The 21,299-nt window shown below is 39.8% G+C and overlaps 1 protein-coding gene and 1 pseudogene across 1 annotated transcript in view; both read left to right on the top strand.

Moving 5' to 3' along the window:
* The window catches only part of Iqcm (IQ motif containing M), a 513,003-nt gene that overhangs the window by 213,477 nt on the left and 278,227 nt on the right, over positions 1-21,299 (top strand). The gene's annotated exons all lie outside the window — the stretch shown is intronic.
* Positions 8,325-8,425, top strand: LOC147002380 (U2 spliceosomal RNA; annotated as a pseudogene).

The raw sequence follows: 21,299 nt of genomic DNA, 5'->3' as shown, positions 1-21,299 counted from the left end.
TGGAGGAAGGGAAGGGAAACTCAGGGTTGGAGAGTAGGGTAAGGGGTGAGGTAAGAAGTGCCAGGACCTTGTAGTAGGTACTTGCAAAAGATGCTGAAAGATTCTGAGAGAACCTGGTGGCCACTGTCTGCTTTGTCATGTTAAATAAGCATTTCAGCCATTTGTCTCAGGTTTCTTTGAAACTAATGATTATATTGTCAGAAGACATATTTGGGAGCATGTCAGGAGAGAAAAGTAATATAAGGATTAGGAAAATGATTCAGATGCAGCCCTTAATATTGAATAGGAAGGTGTAGAAGTAGGAGTAAGACTGTAGAGCCAGAACTATGACAAGATCCAACATGCCTGAGAACAGAGTCCAGAAGGCAGAAAACAGCCCTCCACTGATATGATCAAGTCATATCTAAAGAGATGGTGCTGAGAATATTTTAGAGCCAATAAAAGACCTCATTGTTTAGACTGAGGATGTCTTAATTGGTATAGAAATGAATCCTCTTTTGATGGATGTTTCTGGCTCTTCAGGTCTTGTTAGGGTCTATCTAGCATTCCAGTGCCAAGGCTCCTACTGCTCCATGGACCATATTTACTGTAGCAGAGCCCCAAGAACTTATTGCACACATGCAGATGGATAAATAAGAATGCTCACAGTGGTACAGTTTATAATAACCTAAAAACATTCATCTAAGTGGAAAGCCCACAGCAAAAAGCACATAGCCTATAATAGATCAGTTTGGGTAATATAATATTACCCAAATACAGGCCAAAAACAAAGCTATTTTAGTAGATCAGGCTCAAATAAACATGTAAAACTAAAGTTTTCTTCTTTAGTGCCATTTGAAAACTTATAAAAAGAGAAATATTTATGACTTAGAAAAATGGCTAGTTTGGCAGGAAGGAAAGTTCTAGGGAAAATGGGAATTTTGGGGTGCTTGTCTTCACTACTCAGTGGCCTACGTTTTTGAGTACTCAGCTATGCATATAGTTTCATATACTTTTTTGGGCACCTTATAATAGGTTTTAAAAATGACACATTTCAGTAATGAAGCAACCCTGACACCTATTCCTATTGAGGCTTTGGGAGCAGGGAGTTGTAGGGTAACCCACTGGTCCAGCTGGCCATGGACTTAGAAGTTTCTTCAGAAACAGCATTCAGTATCCACATGGAGCTGTTTTTGACAAACCAGAATGAATGGTCATTACACATCATCTAAAGTGCTCACGAATGGAGAGGCTACTGCAAAGGAGATGGAGCAGCTTCGATCCTAGCTGCATAGTTACGACAGGACATATATTAACAGGGAAAACTCTGTATCTTAAAAGCAGGATTTAAAGAACCAACACAGTTCACCAGAGAAATTTATTCAGAGTTCACACTTATGGCCTTTAGGAAAACAACACAGCATTATATAAACCTTCAGGTTTCTTGAGGAACCCCTTAACTCCCCATCATTTCTTGCCTGGCTAGCCATCTGGATGGCATGAAGAACTTCTGGATCCTCAATTGCATGCCAGGGAGCTCTCCAATACTCTAATGGAATTCCTGACACAGTGGTTAGGAGAAAAAGATTTTTTGGCACAGAATTTTGGAGATTTCAGTTTGTGACTGGTTGGATATACCCATTACTGTAGGCTTGCAAGTAGAAAAGGAGGCACATCAGCATAGGAATGTGATTGACAGGGAAACCTTGTCCTTAAAAGGTTTCACCACCTCCCAGAGGGCTAGCAAGAGCTCCCTAAGAACCAAGACTAAAACATAGGCCTTTACTTGGCCAAATTATAGAAACTAGATTCTCTTCTACCTCATCGGCTAGACCACACACTCTGCTTCTATCATAGAGATCCTAAAAGAGGATACAGATGTCCTGAGAATATGGGACTCAGTGCCCTAGCTCTTCACATTCACTGTTAGGGCTAGACCTTTCCCAAATGCTCTCATAATGCAGTTCACTGTGCTCTGATGTTCCTCCTCATCTATCATGCTGTCCTGAAATCAGAACAAGGAGCTGCTGCTTCCCAGTGAACCTCCCACGTCCTGTATGGCACCAAGAATGGTTGTGAGCATCTTCCTTTTTGTTTTTTTTTTTTTGTTTTTTTTTTTTTTCTCTATTGGACTACGTACTTTTCAAAGCCTGGGCTACTTGGCTCTAATTCCTCCCTTGGGGTCCTCACGCTTAGTCTGATAGCTGGCTGTATGCATCTGCATCTGTATTGGTCAGGCTCTGGCATAGCCTCTCAGTGGACAGCTATACCAAGCTCCTGTCAGCAAGTACTTCTTCGCATCATTAAAAGGGTCTAGGTTTGGTGTCTGCAAATGGGATAGATCCCTAGGTGGGGCAGTCTCTGGGTAGCCTTTCCTTCAGTCTCTGTTCAACTCTTTGTCCCTGCATCTACTTTTTTACAGGAGTAATTCTGGATTAATATTTTTGAGGTGGGTGTGTGTCCCCATCCCTCAACCAGGGCCTGTACTCATCCATTGGATATGGTTGCTATAGGTTCTTTCTCCCCTTTGTTGGGTATTTCAGCTAATGTCATCCTTGGTGGGTCCTGGGATCCTCTTGATTTCCTGGCATCTGGGACTTTCTGGTGGCTACCCCCAGTTCTACTCAGCTATTAAAAACAGTGACTTCATGAAATTTGCAGGCAAATGGATGGAACTAGAAAATAACATCCTTAGTGAGTTAACCCAGTCACAAAAGAACATACATGGTCTATGTATTCACTGATAAGTGGATATTAGCCAAAAAAAAAAAAAAAAAAAAAAAAAAAAGCTCAGAATACCCAAAAGGAGTTGGGTAGGTGGGGGACCACCCTCGTAGAAGCAGGGGGGCAGGGGAGGGGATAGGAGGTTTAACTGGGAAGGGGAAGATAGCATTTGAAATGTAAATAAATAAAATAACCAATAGAATAAAAAAATTGGGTCATGGCTGGAACCTAATAAACATTCAGTATTCAACTACATTTCACAAATATGAAATATATGCAGTAGTTGTATACAGTAAATCCATGTCTTGGGTACAGGTTACAATAGTTTGCCTTGAAGAAAATCACACCTTGATTTTATTTTTATGTTTGAAAAATATTAAGTATATTACTATCTTAGTCAGGGTTTCTATTCCTGCACAAACATGATGACCAAGAAGCAAGTTGGGGAGGAAAGGGTTTATTCAGCTTACTCTTCCACATTGCTGTTCATCACCAAAGGAAGTCAGGACTGGAACACCAAAGGAAGTCAGGACTGGAACTCAAGTCAGGAAGTAGGAGCTGAGCAGAGGCCACGGAGGGATGTTCTTTACTGGCTTGCCTCCTCTGGCTTGCTCAGCCTGTTCTCTTATAGAACCCAAGACTACCAACCCAGAGATGGCACCATCCACAAGGGGTCTCCCGCCTTGATCACTAATTGAGAAAATGCCTTACAGTTGTATCTCATGGAGGCATTTCCTCAACTGAAGCTCCTTTCTCTGTGATAACTCCAGCTGTGTCAAGTTGACACAAAACTAGCCAGTACAAATGACCCCTTGTCAACTTGACACACCAACACATCACTAGTAAGCCTCAACCCTTAAATTCTTATGCATCCCCAAGATCTAAATAACTTTCAAAGTCCCACAGTCTTTACATATTCTTAAAATTTCAATCTCTTTAAAATATCCATCTCTTTTAAAATCCAAAGTCTTTTTAAAATTAAAAGTCTCTTAACTGTGGGCTCCACTAAAACAGTTTCTTCCTTCAAGAGGGAAAATATCAGGGCACAGTCACAATCAAAAGCAAAAATCAATCTCCAACCATCCAATGTCTGGGATCCAACTCACGATCTTCTGGGCTCCTCCAAGGGCTTGGGTCACTTCTCCAGCCATGCCCTTTGTAGCACACTCGTCATCCTCTGGGCTCCAGATGCCTGTACTCCACTGCTGCTCCTGCTCTTGGTGGTCATCTCATGGTAATGGCATCTCTAAAACACTGTATAACCCCTTCAGTCCTGGGACTTCAATTGCAACTGAGGCTGCACCTTCACCAATGGCCTTCCATGGCCTCTCACAGTGCCAAGCCTCAGCTGCTCTGCGTGACCACTTCATGCCTTCAAAACCAGTACCACCTGGGTGACCCTTACATATTACCAAGTCCCGCTGTAGCAGGAGTACAACCTTGGCTATCTCTGGAACACAGCCTCTTTGTGCTTTCAGAAAACACTCCCAGAAGATGTCACCTCAATGATGCTGGTCTCTTCTTAATCACCGCTAATTTCTTAGCTCCAGCTAACCAGCATCAATAGTCCCAGTAATGCCAAGTTTTTGCTTTAGTAGTTCTGGTATCTTGTTAATCACAGCTGATTCTTCAGCCCCAGCTAACCAGAACCACAGAATCTTCACAATCAAAACAGCAATGGCCCTGAAAAGAGTCTTTAATTTTCCCTCTGAAATTTCACAAACCAGACCTCCATCTTCTGCACTGTTCTCAACATTATCTTCCAAGCTCTTACACAACATCTGACAGAGCTCTTAACAACGAATGGATCTTCAAGCCCAAAGTTCCAAAGTCCTTCCACAGTACTCCCCAAAACATGGTCAGGTTGTCACAGGAATACCCCACTCTGCTGGTACCAATTTGTCTTAGTCAGGGTTTCTATTCCTGCACAAACATGATGACCAAGAAGCAAGTTGGGGAGGAAAGAGTTTATTCAGCTTACTCTTCCACATTGCTGTTCACCAAAGGAAGTCAGGACTGGAACTCAAGCAGGTCAGGAAGCAGGAGCTGAGCAGAGGCCACGAAGGGATGTTCTTAACTGGCTTTCCCTCCTCTGGCTTGCTCAGCCTGCTCTCTTATAGAACCCAGACTAGCACAGAGATGGCACCCACAAGGGGCCTCCCCCCTTGATCACTAATTGAGAAAATGCCTTACAGTTGAATCTCATGGAGGCATTTCCTCAACTGAAGCTCCTTTCTCTGTGATAACTCCAGCTGTGTCAAATTGACACAAAACTAGCCAGTACAATTACTGAATGTAGCTTCAGTAAATGATGTTTTGATTTAAAATATTTGGAACAAAAACATCATGAAGATGCTCAGCATTGGTCTGGAGATAAATGATACTATTGCCTTAGAATATACAAAAACTCTGTTTTATGTGAATTCTGCTGACTAATAACTATGGTTAATATTTCTAATAAAAACTGACCCGTCCAGCAGGTCCAGTTATTCGAGGGTCACGAGGGGACCTCCTCCTAAGAACCAAATGGGGGGTAGAGAGAGAAGAGGGCCTTGTACGAATAACGACACGGAAACCGTTCTGGAATGTATCAAAGCCCCGTATTTTGAGAAAGACCCAAGGCTTAAATGCGCAAGCAAAAGGGGAAGTACAGATTTTTATCAGTGGGAGGGGTAGGGCAATACAAGCAAAAGGTGAAGTACTTATGGGAGGGGGGCAATAGGAATTCTTTCTTTTGGCAGCTACACGGGGAAGCAGGAACTTGTTGGTATCAGGGTGTGGTCAGGACATCGGCGATGGCTTAGGGCTGGAACATTCTTGGAATCGGTAGGGCTGGAACATTCTCGGAATCGGTGTGTCGGTGGCCCGCTTTTGACCCCCTTTTCTTCTCGGGGGGAGAGGCCCAATTCAGAGATCAAGAGTTGTCTTAATAGCTCCCAACATCTCCCCCGTTTTAATATTTTTATAAAGGCATATTGTATAATAAATTTGTAGCCACGTTTTATCGATCGCTTAAATGTCTGTTTGCTCACCGGGTGATTCTCTTAAAACCACGAAGGACACAAGGACAAGTCATCTATGAGGCTTGAATTAATGGTCCCAGTCTGTTGGATATAACCTGGGCCAGCCAAGGGATTTAGGAACGAAGCAAGCTCCGTGGGTAGAGGTAGAGGTCTGATCCCCAGTGTACAATGTTAGGGGCTATGTACAGGATTGACTCTTAGGCCCACAGACTTCTACCCAGAGTAACCCTGACCTGCTCCCGTGCCGTTTTTTCTGGGGGAAGGATCCTAGGGCACTCAACCTTCATGCAATCAGACATGCCTCTCAGAGACTGTCTAACAGCTTCCAGACTAATCTCTGTGCAGTACTTAGTCTTACAACTCTCACGGGCGATGGCTTCAAGTTCCAATTTTTCGATGTGTCTAGCCTGGGATGACTGTTTAGTTTCCAATGTGGCGAGAACATATATTACCATGTCGGAAGCACAGACTAAGGCAATCTATAAATGATTCGTGGCATGAGACTGATGGCCGAATTTGGGGGAGGGGAATGATCTTACTTAAGCATTTTATGGAAATTGAGTCTCTCTCCCCGAGAAGAGGGTGATGAAGCGGTATCCATGTCTGCCTCTTCTCCAGTAACCTGCTTGTTATCACCAACGTCCAGCTGATGGTAATGAACTGAAACAAATGCGCTTTAAAGAGATGAATCAATTTGAGATTTAACAAATCGGGTCAATTTCTGAAATGCCCAAGGACTGAAGGAAATCAATATTAGGAGTCTCAATAGGGGCCCCAAAAGGGAGGACAACAAGGTCGAAAGCCAGGGGGAGGTTGAAAAAACAGTTTTGGTAGTCTGTCTTCCCCCTAGGCCATTATTTTAAAGTTTGCAATCTCGAATTCTCGAACCAAGGCACATTTCCTAACTATACAGGCAACAAAACATAAGCAGGTCTCTTACAAAAACATAACAGTAGATTCCTTATCTAAATTAGGATCTACACAATTAGTTAATTGACAAGAATTACAATGAATATAAAAAGACTTGCCAAGATTGGCGATCTTAACTCTTAAAATTATCTAACAATAAGCATATAGGTAAGATAGACAAACTTTCATAGCTTATAAGGAGCTGGCCTGAATGGCAAAAAACAGTGTCTCTGACGAAAGCATCTTGTACATTTTCTGTACCAGTCTTTTTGCCTCACGAGTCAGCTTTTTTAGTTGTTTTTAAGTTGGCACCAGGTTGGTACTCCTTGCTGCAGCCCATGGTGGAGATAGGAAGTTTCTTTATCTGTAAGTGGCTGCTCTCCGATTTTTCCTCCTTTGTGTACTCAACACAGCTTTCTGGTCACCACTGTCAGGGCACTCACAGGTCACAGGTCAGCCTGTCACATTGGAAGCTAGCATGCTCTTGTAGCATTCTGTGGAAGAAACAGAAACATGCCCTCTTCCCCCCATATTAAGTATCTGAACAGGATCATGGCATGTGCCAATAAGTGGATCCTTTTTATCTGCCCTAGACACTATTATATCCAGTTTTTCCAAAAACAAAATGTGATCCAAATAATGTGCATGGGGATATAATTCCCCCCTTCTTTGTTTTTAAAGAAGGTATAGTTTTTAAAGTTTTACAATATCTTGCCTTTGAGAATTATAAAATATATCTCAGTAACATGTGTAACATTAAATTGTTGACAAAACATTTCTTGGAGGTTTTGAAAATAAAAATTTTGAAGCAAATTTGTACCACAATTTTCCAGTATAACTAAAACTCTAAATATTAAAAATATTGTCTCTGAATCTTATGGAGCAACAATTATTCCCCAGAACTTTAAACTTTCCTTTAGAGGCATTGGCTAATAGAATACTTTTTACTTAGGAAACAATATATACTGAAAGATTTAAACTTTGTTTTTTGTATTGAAGCAGACAATAAAAAATTTTACATATTGTAAAGCTATGTTAGCCATACCTACAGGCAAAATTATCTAGTGATCACCAGTTCATTAAAAGCAAAACTCTTCAAATTTAAGCATTATTTTAAACATTTGAATAGATCTGTAACAAAGCTAAAAAGAAATTCTTTTGAACACAGGGGAAACTTTCTCAGGCACTGTTTGCAAGATAAAAGGTTACAAGCTTCTTTGGGGCTGCCTTGAGCCCTGCATTAACTCAAATTAAAATATTTTTTAATCTGAGCATTTTGGCCCTCTTGTAATGAGGACAGATTCTAGAGGAACAATTCAACTGTCTGTCCATGCCTCTGATTTTGGACAATCTTTCTTAGATGACTTATACCTTAAACATTTTTTTATAACCTTTTATGGTCCTGTAAAGCCGCAACCATAGCCAAACTGATTGTGTGAGGGTCTAATTTCTGCACAAAGATGAATATATCTAGTTAACTCTGCCTTGCTTTGTATGGCTGAATGGCCAAAGTGAGTGGCTTTAATGTAATCATAAGATGATTACTCTTGTAATAATCTTGATTAACAATATATGAGTAAGTTAAAAATCTTAAGCTTTTGATCAAATTGCAAACTGCAGTCAATGGGACACTGGCAATTTTAACCATAATTTTTAAGTTTTCATTGCAATATTAGAATATATCTATATATCGCTTCTCGGCCTTTTGGCTAAGATCAAGTGTAGAATATATCTATAACTTTTGGAAAGTAAGACCCAATTTTAAACAATTTATTCTCCTTAAAATCAATACTAGAAACATCACTATTACGTTACAAAGTTTGACTGCCAATTCATGAATGTATGACAGTGTAAATTTTAATGTTCTATTAAGGAGACATTGTTTTAAAATCTTATCTCTATGTCTACTTTCTAGGATAAGGATTACATAAAATTTTATCTCAATTTAGGAGTATCTTTAGGGGACTAGCTTTCTGGGCTGGTTTATGCCAGGTGCTTTTGTTTGAAAATGACTCTAGCCCTGAGTTACTGCTTAAGCTAACTTTGTAACCAGTGTTATATCTTTTTAATCATACCCAAATAACTTATAAGCCAATTCTCTATGACCAAGATATGTAGATCATATTTATACCTTTAAGACCAGTCAAAAACCAAATGGAGTGGCTACACGAATCTTATAAATTTAGATCAAAGAATTTTACTTTTTATAGCTATGCTTATAAGATAAAAAAGCAATTTGTCATTTGCTAAACACAATAATCACAAAATTGCAGAGAATTTTTTAGGAAAAAACAACTATTAGCTTATTTGCCTTAGAACTAAGAGGTTGCAGATTCTAAGTTTTTCAGCAGGGCCTCTCTTGCTGTGCTTGATTTTGGCTAAAGGGAGGGGCCTCTCAGCCTCGGTTGTGCAAACTGAGAGTGATTTAGCAGGTAGAGTTTTAACCATTTTTTTTTCTTTCTTTCTTTTTTTTTTTTAAACATGAAACATAAAACAGCCAGTCATTCAGACAACGAAACAATCATTCAGACAACGAAACAGAAAACATACATGAATTGACACGTGATTGGTGCACCAACCATAGACAATAGAAAGAGGGTAGAGAATTTCTCCTGTAGGGGCCAGAGAGAATAAAACAGGGCGTCCCCCGATTTCTCTCTGTCCCTGGGAGAGTTCTAAAATCTATTTTTTTCTATCCCTTCCTTTCTTCTCCTGCTTGTAAGAGGCAGCTTGTCAAACCAAGATTAAAATCCAAAATTTTCTAACAATTTCTGGCAAGCATTTAAAACTTCTAATTTATTTAATCTGAGGGCAAATTTTTGAGAAAACACGCAATCTCTATACACTAAATGTCTCAAATAGCCTAAAAGTTTACCATGCTAAATCTTTTTTGAAGCCATTATCAGTCTACACTTAGTCAAATATTTTATAGCCATCTGCAAGAACGCTCTCTAGTTTTTGCAACCAACAAAAACACCATTGACAAAATGAATTATATACGTTTTAGGAAATGATTTTTTAACTTCCAATAAAACCTATTCTATGAATTTTTTGACAATGTAGGATTGGGGAGTTGTAAATAAGATAACAGTAAGAACTGAGCTATATTTTGACCTTTATGAAGTCTCTTTAAAACCCATTTTTATTTACTCTTAAACGTGTTATTGCAAATCTCTAGCAAGGGCCTTGGTGGAAGCATGTCTGGGCCCAATACACAACTTTTTACCCCAGAGAGTTCTGTCAAGGTAAGCTGAACTGACTCAAAGGGAAGCTGCCTAGTATCTGAAAGCGGGGTAAAATTTTTTAAATAAGGCTATGCCCTCATAAAAGGGTGGGGAAGCAGAAAAGCACATCCAACAATCTTCAAATTCTGACGCATTATCTCTTTGTATCTCATCCAACTAGGCTAAAGCAGAAGCATTCAATATAGACCACAGTAAATCAGTGGAAGAGGGGGGCCTCCCCCCAGGGAGAGTGGGCTAAAACAGGGTCATAGCACGCCCTGGGGCAAGAACAGGGTGGCGGGTACCTGGAAGTTCTATGGATGCTTTATGATTGTTAGGGGTGGTTTTAAGAAGCTGAGCCTTAAAGGTCAGGCCATTGTCATAGTTATCTTGATACAATCTTAGGCCCCAGGTGAGAGGGCGAGAACTTTCCTAAGCCTCTAAGTTCCTCCCTTTCAGAAAATTTTATGATCAGTGGATTACACCATCCCTTAGTGGGCTGTAAGGGCCAGGCTGCAGGTCAATGTGTTGAGGAAATTACTGTCGCATCTGCCCTGGTATTCAGGAGCCCTTGAAACTGTTTGCCCTCTAGAAACAAAGTCAGCATGGGCCGTGAATCAGTTATTTTCTGTGCCCAGTAGACTTCCGAGGATCTCGGGGAGGATGGTCCTCGCTCTTCTTTCATATAAGAGAAATGGCCGAATAGTGGGAATGGTAGGGCTTGGGCTATGTGCTCTCTAGCCCTAAGGGTAAGTGGTCCCTGCATGGTGGAGACTAAGATTTTTATCTCTCCATGGTAGTCGGTGTCAACCACTGTAGGAATCACCGTTAGGCCTTGTAAAAGTCTGGACACTCGGCAGATGACGTAAAAAAAGTCTTTTGGGGAGGGGGTCCAAATTCACCTGTGTTAACTGCTGTTAATTGAGGCATATAATGATCAGGTGTGCCCCAGGCGGCATCTACACCCAATGTGAGGACACAGATATCTACTTCTAATTTGGGCCAATGGGGCTCGGCACCAATCTTGGAGCTGGAGTTAGAGCAGCCCCAATGGACAGGTTAATAGACTTAGAAACTTGTTGAGAAAACACATCTACCTCATTACAAAGCTTGATCATACCATTCATATCTAAACTCTTGGTTTTACCTCTCAGGGCAGCCCTACATGCCGAATTGGCATTTTCAAGAGCAAGTTGTCGGACTAACAGACCCTCACTTTCCTCAGGTCCCAAAATTCTCTCAGCTGCTTCCTGTAATCTGGCAACGCACTGTGCATAGGACTCTTGGGGCCCTTGTCTGCAGCGAAATTGCCTTTACTACAGATTTTATCAGCAGTCCAGGAGGCTGTCTTTCACAAACTCTGACTTTCAAGTTAAATATTGGCCTCTAGTGAGGACAGACTGAACAACTTTATTCTATTCATTGGGTATCAAGTAGCCTTCTCCTGCTAAACCTTCTAATATAGATACTGTGTACGGGCGGCTTAGTTTTGCTTCAATCAAGAGTTTTCTAAAAAATCTTCAGTAAGGGCTAGGAAGCGAGCACCTTCTCCGCCCTCTTCTACCTGTTCAAGGAGATCTCTGATGATTCCCCAATTGCTAAAAAGGACTCAGGGACATCTTCTCCTTGTTTTATCAAAGCATTAATATCTTTGCCTACTTTATTTTAAGAACCATTCAATACCATCCATGGACATCTCTCGTCCACAAAACAAAAATATTTTATTAAATACTTTTTTTTAAACTCTTATCCCTCTCTCCTTAAGAGAACCCTTTATCTCTTCACCTAAATTCCCCATGGTTGATGGGACAACAACTGAATGCCTAGGCTTACCTCCCGACGTCCGTCCGCGACACTCGAGCGAAGTGGCGGGGGACTGTCCCACTGTCTCACTGTCTGCGCGGTACCTCTTTAATCTGTTGTCCGAAGGGCGGTCGTACCTCGTGCTCCACGTCGGGCGCCACTTGACCCGTCCAGCAGGTCCAGTTATTCGAGGGTCACGAGGGGACCTCCTCCTAAGAACCAAATGGGGGGTAGAGAGAGAAGAGGGCCTTGTACGAATAACGACACGGAAACCGTTCTGGAATGTATCAAAGCCCCGTATTTTGAGAAAGACCCAAGGCTTAAATGCGCAAGCAAAAGGGGAAGTACAGATTTTTATCAGTGGGAGGGGTAGGGCAATACAAGCAAAAGGTGAAGTACTTATGGGAGGGGGGCAATAGGAATTCTTTCTTTTGGCAGCTACACGGGGAAGCAGGAACTTGTTGGTATCAGGGTGTGGTCAGGACATCGGCGATGGCTTAGGGCTGGAACATTCTTGGAATCGGTAGGGCTGGAACATTCTCGGAATCGGTGTGTCGGTGGCCCGCTTTTGACCCCCTTTTCTTCTCGGGGGGAGAGGCCCAATTCAGAGATCAAGAGTTGTCTTAATAGCTCCCAACAAAAAACAATGAAAAATTTCCTGTCTAGTACATATGTCAAACAGTGATACAAATATCATGGGCCAGTAAACATTTTTTGACTCTTTCTTTATATCTTGCCACATAGACAAAGGGGCCCAGAGGGTCTGCGGCAATATCTGAGGAGAATTATTTATTATTGTGTCCTAGCTCACAGGAAAGCCAAAGTCAGCCATTCTTTGAATTTAATATCCTGGAACGGTATTCTAGTGTTTCAAATGTATTCTAAACCAACGAGATCCCTATGGTCTTTGGATGGTTGATCTTTGAAGGACTGTCAAATTTTCCTTCATAGCCTGTGAGATGAGTGTGTAGTTTATATAGATGAGGGCAATAACTGTTGACATTATAGAGCGACCCTTTTTGGCTAAAGGGGAAAAAAATACTTGTGCTGTTTCTGACTGCTTTGCAAGATATAAAAATATCCTATTGCTTTTAAGTACATTAGGATTAATTTACAGCAACTATTCAACTATTTCAGTAACTATTCAGTTACACATCAGTGGGAATTTTACATTTCTCATTTCTATCAGTTTGTATGGTGCCCCCTGGGAACTTATGTGGTATTCCTTTAAAGTATTTCTCATACATGAATGAATCTCTAAGCATCAGGTCCCGAGTCCGTGCTAGCAAACACACTGCAACTCTTTTGCTCAAAGAATGAAGGGAGCCAAGGTAGTCTGACGTGGAGGACTAATGGGGCCTGGACGTTCTTCACAGTGCCACTTATTAGATCATGTTAATTATGTGTGCCATCAGCTCTATAAAATGGGTCTCTCTGTGTGGTCACTTTCTAGTTTCTGTGTCTCTGCTGTCTTTCTGGGATACTTGAATATATTCTTGAATGTACATAGAGGACTTAAATTCATCACCACATAGACAAAATATTAATTGGTTTAGTTAATGTACATGTTGCAAAGCTGATCCTGGTTTTAGAAATTAACAAGCAAAGCCTTATTCCTTAATTTGCTATTTCTTTTTAGAGGAAGTGTCCAGAGGTGATTTATAATTCTTTTTTATCCGAGGTAGTTTCTTTGGCATATGTTTTAAAAATCAGGATTAATAATTCATTACTACTGTAAATTCTAAGTATGCCAAATAAAATTTCTCAAGTTTATCTGAATTAGACTAGAAAACCCAAGCCTGGAACTGAGAAGAATGTCAGTGTGCTAAACTGTTCTTTTTCTGGTTTTCTTGTTTGGGCCTTAAATTCCTTCACAGGAAAATTTTGGCAGGGGAATAAAATAAGCAATGAGGGAGGAAGAAAGGGAGGAGTGGCTGGCTACAGGGCTGGGGAGGAGCCTGCAGAGTGTGAGGCTGTGGAGAGGAGGGAGGGTGGAAATCACCTACCTGAGTCCAGCTTAGGTCTGGCTACTGGATCTTTAGGTAAGAGGTCTTTTTAGGTATAGGTGGCTGACACAAAGGCTCTCATTGTTGCTTAAAACACGAGACAATTTATTTCCTGTTTTCAAAACAGGGAAAATACATAGACTTAAAAATACTTCCTGTTTTTCATGGCTTTAAGAACCCCTGAATCATTATTCTCCAGTGGTATCTGAATGATAGTTTTCTGACGACTCAACTCGAGAGCATGCCCTTAAGAATTAGTGTTCACACTCTTGACAATTGCTGGTGTTTCTGAGGTACACATAGTTAAAAGCACATGAAGGTTTTATGTAATTGTAACCCCAGAGATACTTTAAAATTTATTTTTCCAATAATATTAAATAGATGTGGAGAAAAGCACTAAGTGGTTAAATAAAATAACAGTTGCTTTATTTTGTGCATTTAGTCATAATTCATCCCTGTAAGAGTTTAACTTTAGAGCACCGAGGGGAATGAGAAGACATGTTTTCTGAAGGGTGCATGGAAAGGCTGTTTAAAAACTTTTACTGTATGTTTTCCTTCATATTTTCTTGGTATCAAGCAAAACAAGCAAGATTGGGAACCAATAAAATAAGATAACCATGTTATAATATCAAACAGGCTAGGAAACCCCTCCTTCAAATATCTCTCATTATGAACTTGACAACTAGATGAAGTTATTTATCAATTGTGAATGAAACACAACATTTAAAATTCAACTTTGAAATCTAGCATGTTTGCCAGGGGGCGAAAAAATAAAGAAAGAAAAACAAACCAAGAGCTTAGTCATAGAAAATTGACTTGGCTGCTGAGATTTCTAAGTGCTCTAATTTATTATGTGAATTATTTATTCTAAAGGAGTACTTATGATTAACAAGCTTTAAACCTTTTAGGACATGACTCAGACGACTTGGCAGCATAACATAAATAGCATGTGGTGCTTCTGTGAAGATCCTAATATCTGTAAAACACTTAACTTTTCTGTGTGTGCTCAGTTGCCCAGATCTCAAGTCACCTATGGAAAGGTTTGGTATTTCTGCACTTCAGAAAACTCCTCTGCCCCTTCCCACTCTCTCCGCCTTCCAGCTCTAGAGGAACTTTGCTGTGATTGTCTTTTTTATAAATTATTTTGTCTTACATTTTTGTTTTATCTGGTGAACAACAGGAAGTGAGATTTCTGGGTTATAACACGGATATAATTTATTTAGGAAATCAGGACTTTCCCAAAGCAACTGTCCCAACTTAGTATTTCCCCAACCATTTATGTAGTGCATACAAGCTTGTGTGAGTGTGTGTGCATGTGCATACATGTGTGCCTGCATGCATGTATATGTGCCTGTGCATGTGTGTGTGTGTGTGCGTGTGTGTGCGTGTGTTTTAGAGGCATACTTGTGTGATCATATGTATTTGCAGAGGACATTGAATGCCTTGCTGTTTCACTCTTTGCCTTATTCCTTTGAGCTAGGACTTCTCACTGAATCTGCAGAATGCTTGTGGGGTCAGCAAGCCCCTTTCATTCTTTTCTCTGCTACTTATAGACCAGGGGCCTCAAACTTTATTAAAAACTTACAGTATGCGGCTGAATTATTAGACATGCAAAACAATTCCAATAATTTGTCTTTTGTTCCAATGATGGTAAAGACTATCAGTCCTCAGCCTCCATAACCATTCCTGTTAATGAATCATGAATCCAATTACTATAAGATATACTTTTCTTAATATTAAAAAAAATCTTTCAGAGTTAGTATTTAATAATTAAGAATGGAATCAGGTTATAAGTAAGCACATAGTCACATTTCTTTGGATTTGTATATGCTTTATGAGTGGAAAGAAAAGATGGTGTTACAGTTGGACCTTGAACCTTGGCTGTGCTTTGGGAAGGTTACTGACAAAGCCCTTAGCAAGGGAAATGTACAGAAAAGGACATGTAGAGCATTGCAGTTGGAGAAAATGTTCTTATGTGGACAACTCTGGTTTGTAAAACTTGTATGGTAGTTTGAGAAGTAAACTTAATTTAACTTTGATTCTTAAAATTTTTTCCTAAAAGAATTCATATTCTGCTTCCCTGAAGAATGAATTTTAAAAAAGGATCTGCTGGTGCATAGGAGGAAGAAGACAGAACAGCTATGAAATATTTTAATATCATAGTCAATGTTCAGTCATTAATAATGGAAGCAGAATCCACATCTACCTGAGTTCCATAGTTAAGTCCTGAAGTGTTGACATGTAGAGCTAGCGTCATCCTTTCAGAACTGCTCTACCATTTATGGCAAGTAGAAATTCGGATCTATGTTTCACCTATGATTTGTATTTGATGAAAGCACTGAAGACAGAGGACAGGAGGAAATGACTTAACTTAATCTTTAATAATGATTGTAAATGTTAATCATGATAGAGTTTGCATCTTAGCTCTTTTAACTAATCTTGCTTGTGTGATATTTCCTATGACAATTAACTTCTGGCTTGTGAGCCTTAGTAATCCAAGCACAGTGGAATCTGCAGCAAGATGACTGCTGTGAATTTGAGGCCAGCCTGGGATACAGTGTTAGGACCCTGTCTTAAAAAAACAACAGAATGTAAACATCAATAGTGCTATACTAATAACATACTACTAATAATGCTCCTTTCATTAACCTTCAGCTGCATCTCAGGTGTCTAGGTTTGAATATGAATGCCCTCCATACACCCAGGAGCATGAGTACTTGATCGCCCTTTGTTGACATTGCTTGAGTTGTTTAAGGAGGTGTGGTCTTGCTGAAGAAGAATATCCCTGGGGAAATGTATTGGATTCTGAAGTTTCCAAAGCAATGTGGAATTCCCAATACACTCTCTATGAACTATGCTTGTGAGTTCTCAGCTGTTCCTGCCTCCCGCTGTGTGATTCCCTGCCAATGCAATAACCTAATCCGCTGCAACCACACACCCCAATAAAACCTTTCTTCTGTAAGTTGCCTTGGGTATGGTTTTATCATAGCAATACAAATACAACTAACACATTAGAGTATCTCTTCATTACAGCAATCCAGCAATGCCATTTCATTACAAACATTTTAAAAAGACTTTGATTATTGGCAATTACTTTACTCAGAATCTATTCCTATTGACATCCGGTATATATAAAGTTGAAAATCTAAACCTTCAATAGAAGAAGTAAGATCAGACCAGGTTGGTCTAAAGAGCAATGTCTAATGAATTTGGAGAAATCAAATGAGGTGTTTCCAGACTGCAATTCAGGTCTATGGGAGACCTGGGCCCTGAGGCTTTCTATCAGGAGTCCCCATGTCCTAAGCCCAAGCATTCTCTAAGCTACCCAGACAGCAGGCTGCCTCCACTGAGTTCTTTTCTGGGAACAGGCTATAACTCTTGAGTCTTGAGTGATTTTGTCCTAGCCTCCACCTTCTCTACTTTTAGAGAAAATGCTTATTTTTTATGTTTATTTGACAAAGGAAGTTTCAACAAAATGAATTTCCTGCTCTGCAAGTATAAACTATCTTTTTAAGAAAAAGAGCAAAATTTAGTTTTTAGAGAAGTGAATGTTCCTCAAGTTCCATGCTTTCTCCAGAGTCTGATTTTTAAGTTAACTTTGCTTCACATTATATGGCTGTGTTTTGAATTTGTTTCTAAGCCTCCTATTAGGTATGGTTTATTGCAGAAAAAATTGATACAGAATACTCTCAGCCACATCCTCAAATAAATACTGGCAGTTATCTGGTATTTCATACTCTGGAATTATTGCTATTAGCTTTGGATATATTTTTTGCCCACGGTTTTCAAGGTATATTTTATTTCCTGATAAACCTCTAGGCTTCTTGGGGACCCTTAACGGTTGTTCCATAGCACAGAGAGAGGCTTTGTGGAGGGGAATGGCATGCTTCAGGTATTGCAGCTTGAGTTCTTACAAAGAAGACAAGTCATTTGTAAGTTCTATGAAAATGAAAATGGCCATTTATTGTTCTTGGATAATCATGTTTATTGGAATTCTGTGTGTAGGCTCTTAATGAACGCTGGATTTGGGGCTTCTGGTAAACATAGCCCAAGAATCTGCTCAAAAGCTCATGAGAGTTTCATAGTGGCTTTGAGTTCAAGGTGTTTAAGAATCAAGTGATAGGGTTTCTGGGAAAATCTAGTATACAGATGACGTGACTTCCCAGACATAGACAGGACCAGCCCTTAAGTCTGCATGTCTAATCCATGGGAGTACATGGTCCTTAAGATCTGGATTCACTATCAGCAGAATGGCTGCTTCTCTTGCATCTGAATTAGGGTTCTTCCATTTTAAATTTGACTCATGTCTTTGTCTTCAGAGGATTGTGTGGGTATTCAAATAAAAAGCAAGCTTTTCTCAGTCAATTTGGGAATTTTCCCCTTTGGCCTTTAAACCTTGAAGAAAACTTACTAACACAGATTCTGTTTTGCAACTTTTATTTATCTAGAAGATCCTGTTGTTGGTCTACTATTGATTGCTTCTTCTGTAGATTTGCAGAATGGATTTGAAAACATCTGAGTTTCACACCTCTGTACATATTTTTCTTTTTCAAATCTGTAACAAATATTCTTTATTATTATAGATTAAAATCTTATTTTTCTTTTTTTGTAGGATATAACAAACATATTTCAGTTAGTGATGACATAAACTTTAATAAAAATATTTGCTAGAAGATTCTGATCATTTCTGTTCGGGCACTTATTTCACAATTTGTTACCTGCGTTTGTACTTGTTCTAATCTCATCTTAAGTACTGTGTGCAACTGTGTGCAATTCCTTACAAAGATACTCACTTTCGTCCTCACCACTCTCTAATCTCCTCTCTCTTTTCCTTCTTTGGATGCTTATCATCTGCGTTGCAAGAGTGCTTGCCAAGTCCTCTCATTTGGCATTCTGTGCTGTCAAACACACTCCCACTGCTTCCAAACCACATTTGAAGCCTTCCATTTACTTTTTTCCTTTGTATTTCTTGTTTTATAAAAAGTGCTCATTTGTAATTTTATTTTTCTAGCAATTTTTACTAGTTTTTAGTATTATTTTTTCTTGTTTTAAATCATAATCATAATAATAACAATAATAAATTTGACCCCTGGTCTACTAGAATATTTTTGGAGGAGGCTTGGAAGATGCTTCAGCAAATAAAAGCACTGGTTGCTCTTCCACAGAACTTGGAGTCAATTCCTAGCACCCACAGCTGCTCACAACCATCTATGACTCCAGACCTAGGGGATCTGATCTCATCATATAGGTTCCAAGGCTCCAGGTATACACATGGGGAGTAGCAATGTACATAGGCAAAACACTCATATGTATAACATCAGAGAATAACTTTAAAGTTAAAAGTTTTTTTTTTGTATTTAAGTTCCTTTCCTAAAATTTTAGACATGAGACTGTATTCGTTTCCTGTGGAACTATCAGCTATTTATAAATCATACACCACCCATCGTTTAAACTCAGACAATGGTATCAGACTTGCTATGTCAATTATACGCATAACCATTTTCTGCATATAGTCCTAGAGGCAAGAAAAATAAAATTAATTTCACTGGACTTAGCGTATGTGTAGTTCTGGTTCCTTCTAGAGACTAATGCTGAATCTACTTTGTCACCTTTTCTGGTTACTGATGGTCCCTACATTCCTGCTCCAATCCCTGTCCCTGACTACTCGTGGCTTCTGTCACTAGTCTGTTCCTCTTCTGTGCTCACAATCCAGGGTAGTCTCTCTCTCTCTCTCTCTCTCTCTCTCTCTCTCTCTCTCTCTCTCTCTCTCTCTCTCTCTCTCCTCTCTCTTTCTCTCTCCTCTGAGTATAACCACAGCTGAGCAATCTCTTGTGACAAAGAATGGAACATTTACAGAGTCAGTATGTCAGCATCTTGGGAGACACTGTTGAGTCAGCAGTCATTGGCCTTTTTCCTTGTGTCTCAGTGTGGTAGGTATCAAGTTTGGATCTGGCTTTACATGTTGACTTATCAGTTGTCTACACTTGGAGATATGCAGTACTATGTTTTCTCCTCTGTGAAATGGGGACAGCATCCACATCCATGTCTCTTAGGGGTACTGTTCTGATTAGATCAGGAAGTGTGTGTGTGTGTGTGTGTGTGTGTGTGTGTGAGTGTGTGTGAATAGTTTTGCAAACTGCATTTTCAGTTCAGATGAAATCCCATTACCATGGATATCAGCCTGCACAGAGAGAAGGGTCGCAATTCCAAGGCAGTGACTACAGCCCAGTATGTGCTTTCTCTTCAGCTTTGCTTATTCTCTCAGTGTGTCATTTACTCACTTCTAGTTTTGTGCTTGATTAGCTGCCAATGTCTTGCTCTCCACTGTCCCCAATAATCTTCAGATGTCCACCTACAACACTCAGGCTTGACTGTGGTAAGATCTTCCTCATCTTACTTCTTTCTTAATTATCACTACCTATTTGGGGCATGATGACCTATAATCCTCATTATGTATTGCTAACAAACCTGTCACATTCAGCCTTTATTGGGGTTTTTCCCTAACATGAGGTTTGTTTCAAACCTTCTTCCAGACTTGAGTTTTCTTCTCCTGTTGTGTTAGAGTTGTGGATTCCAAGTAGATTTTGATAGATGTGAGGAGAGAGAGAAAGACAAAGAGACAGAGAGAGACACAAAGAGAGACAACTCTCTCTCTCTCTCTCTCTCTCTCTCTTTCTTTCTTTCTTCCGGAGGTGTTAAACCCTTATCATCTTTAAGATTGAGCATTGAGATGATATTATTATATACATGAATGTCTTTCCTTGATTTAGTTTCATTTTTCCTAATTAAAGGAAGCATTCTCTTCTGCAAACTGATGGTGAATGATTGGATTTAATTTGCTGTGACCTTGAGAATTTTCCGCTTTCCCTTTCTACTGTGGCATTTTACTGGGGCTGGAAGGAATGGTCTCATGGGTGAAGCTAACAAGCAGATAGAACCAGAAATCATCATTCTTTCTGAACATTTAAATTCACCATTAGCTTGGATGTATCTGCCAAAAGTTTTCAAGTTCTTGGAAATTCAGAGAAACACGTCACTGAGGGGCCACTGTTCTGTGTTATATTTTTTCATCCTCAGAATCAAGTCCCCATGCTTTTCTTACTTGTGCTAGCTTGTGCATTTGTTCTCTGTCTGCAAATAGTTATATTACTAACACTCAGATAGTCTTTTGAAATAAGACTTAGAACACAATGACCCCCAAACATGATGCCTTCAAGTGCTGCATATTTTTGGCTAAAGAGAGGGCCAGGGAGGAAGAAAGGTCCCCAATACAGGTTATAGAAATTACAATTTCTCTCTCTCTCTCTCTCTCTCTCTCTCTCTCTCTCTCTCTCTCTCTCTCTCTCTCAAAGCCATTAAAGCAGAGGCAGGCCATTCCTCAGATTATCTACACCCCTTTATTCTGGAGACCCTCCCTTGTCAGGTGCCTTGTCCAATTCTTGGAGACCAGGAACCAAGTGAAGAATCAGACTTTGCTCAGGACCCCTCCTAACTTATCATCATTAGACAGTTCTTCCATAGTTAATATGATTTTTTAAGTAGTAGGAGACTTAAAATCCTGTACCAGTGTTACTATGTATATACCAGACTAACATTAATTAAATTTCCCATTGCTGTGATAAAATACACTT

This window comes from Mus caroli, unplaced genomic scaffold, assembly GCF_978045245.1.
Source record: "Mus caroli unplaced genomic scaffold, Mus_caroli_1 scaffold_10, whole genome shotgun sequence".
Taxonomy (NCBI): Eukaryota; Metazoa; Chordata; class Mammalia; order Rodentia; family Muridae; genus Mus; species Mus caroli.
This window is presented reverse-complemented; position numbering and strand designations above follow the sequence as displayed.